The sequence below is a fragment of the Belonocnema kinseyi genome, chromosome 4 (assembly GCF_010883055.1).
Source record: "Belonocnema kinseyi isolate 2016_QV_RU_SX_M_011 chromosome 4, B_treatae_v1, whole genome shotgun sequence".
NCBI classification, from domain to species: Eukaryota; Metazoa; Arthropoda; class Insecta; order Hymenoptera; family Cynipidae; genus Belonocnema; species Belonocnema kinseyi.
This window is the reverse complement of record NC_046660.1, coordinates 75061728-75064350: the sequence shown is the minus strand read 5'-3', so window position 1 is coordinate 75064350 and position 2623 is coordinate 75061728. Positions and strand designations below refer to the sequence as shown.

The 2623-nt window shown below is 24.1% G+C and overlaps 1 long non-coding RNA gene across 1 annotated transcript in view; it reads right to left on the bottom strand.

Annotated features, from left to right (window-relative positions):
• Positions 1 to 291: 291 nt before the first annotated feature.
• Positions 292 to 2623, bottom strand: part of LOC117171851 — a 5266-nt gene continuing 2934 nt past the window's right edge. The window contains exon 3 of the long non-coding RNA XR_004466932.1: positions 292 to 675. This is a non-coding gene — a long non-coding RNA (uncharacterized LOC117171851). The remainder of the gene's footprint in view (positions 676 to 2623) is intronic.

Genomic DNA, 2623 nt, shown 5'->3' with positions numbered 1-2623 from the left:
TCTTCACGTCTTCGAGACGCCTGGATCGATATATTGACGAACATTCGATGGCTATTCTTAATTGACCAATAGCTACTTAGGAATTTAAAAAAAGTTATAGTGTTTCTATTTATAAAAAACCCAATTTATTTGTGATACCTATAAGAATGCAAAAATGTTTAAATAATAAGAAAAAATTAATACGCTCATAGTGAATATATTGATAGCATGCAGATTTTCAATATTTTTCAAGCTGATTTCCAGTGAAATCCGTAGTATTCCACTTGTGATCTGGAGAATTCAAGCAATTTGGGGCAATTAATTTGTACTTCGGAGTTATCCACTAGCAATCTATTAATAGTTTACTTGTAATTCACTTATAATATTTAATAATCTAGTTCTTAGCCAAATTAATCTACTTGTAGTTGATTGCAATTTGTTTTTATATTCTGTAATTAATTTTCTAACCTAACAGTTAAATTTTGTCCAATTAACGCATTTCAATAAAAATTCGTCTTTTCGTTTGAAAATTAGTCTTCTTTGTTGAAAATTTATGATTTTGTTTGCTATTTTAATTATTCACGGATGAGTAGTTATATATTTCTCATGAGCTTGGTCAACCGCCTAGAATTTTCGGGACGACTAGTCCATCCTCTTTTCTAACTCTCTTAATTTTTCAGGACGACTAGACACAACCTGGAAATTAATTATTTCCATCATTAATTTTCTAATTGAAAACTTAACTATTCGGTTAAAAATTTCACTATTTAATTGGAAACTAGTATATTTTTAAAAAAATTCATCATTTTGTGTAGAAAATTAATCTTCTTGCTTAAAAATTAATGTATTTGAAGTTCATATTTTTTAGTAGAAAATTAATCATTTAAGCTGAAAAACTTAATGTACTTTGTTGGAAATAAAACAATTACGTCAAGAAGTATCCCTTTTCATTCAAAAATCGACTTTTTTATTTATATTTTGTCTTCTTGGTTGAAGATTTTGTTTAAATACTTTTTTTTTGCTAGAAAGTAATTTCTTAAATAAAGATCCTATAACTTCATTTTGAAATTTAAATTCATTTTTTTTAATTTATCTTTTTGGTTGAAAATCAAACATTTATTTTAAAAATTCGTGTTCTTTGGTTGAAAATTGATCTAGTTTGTTAGAAAAAGTAGCTACTCTTAAAAATTAATGGACATATTTAACCTTAAATGCTGAAAGTCCTTTGAAATTAAAAATTACTTACATTCTTCAAAGTTACATAAAATAGCTTTAGGAAATTTCTTTGAATTTTTTTAAATACTCTAAAATCTTTAAACTTATTTGAAATTCATAATTCCTGAAAATATTTTGGAAACCCGTACAATAACGTTAAAAAACTTTGGTATCTTTGAAAAATAACCTAGAATAATTCTAATAAGTTTAAATTGAAAATTAAATTGAATTTTTTCAATGAACTCAGTAACTTCTGAAAATTCGTTGCAACCTTGTCAAATATTCTAAAATGACTTAAAAATTTCTTGGAATTTAAAAATTACCCTAAAATTTGAAAATCCTCTGAAATTCTTTTAAATCATTTAAATATATTGAAATTTCCTTCAAATCATTTTAAATATCTAAAAAAGCTTATAAAAATTAAAATATTTGAAAACACCTTGCATATTTGGAAATCATTAAATCTTTGAAATCCTACTAAAAACGTCTATCTTTAAAATTTAATTCTTTGAATTGCATTAAAATTTTACATCATAAAATCTCGTGAAATTACATGCAAACTAATTTAAAATATTTAAAACACCTTATTGAGATTCTTTAAAATGCCTTAAAATTATTGAAAACCTCGAAAATATTATGAAATACCTTGAAATTAACAAAAAATTTGGAATATTGTGGAAATGCCGGAAATATTCTGAAATCCTTCTAAATCTCTCAAATTTTCTAAAATGCGCCAGAATCTTATAAATCCTAAATATATGACGTTCCAAATTTTCGTAAATAAAAAAAATTCTTTGAAACTTCCTGAGAAATTAGATTTTCTCTTCAATCCCCTGAAATATTTTTAAATCTTTTAAAATCTCTGTAATCCTAAACAAATTATTAATTCTTGTAAAATTCCTTGCAATTTATAGAAATACTATAAAATGTTTCGAAATTTTTGTTATCTATTGAAATTCCAGAAAAATCTTTGAAGTTTGTGCACTCTCGTGAAATTATTAAGGATTCCCTAAAACTTTTTCAATCATGTTCAATCCTTTAAAATCCTTATAAAGTTTAAAAAATTATTAGCAAATCCATTAATTCCAACAGAAACATATATAATATAGATTCTACGAAATCTTTAAAATAATATTCAATCATAGTCCGCTTATATCAATATTATACATAGAAACCAGTAGCACCTATAAATAGTCAAATAATACTTTAATTCCGGTTCCTACATTTTAAATTAATTGTAATGTACAAAATAGTAATACAGAAAGTTTTTTCTGTAATAATGCCTCAAGAATAGAAAAAATATGTATCATGTGGATATGAAATAATTTTTTCCATTTAATTTAAAATCAAATAATTGCAAAGTTTTTGTTTTTACCCATACCATATTCTTATAGTTTACCACGATATTCATTTTATTTTTAGGTTAAAT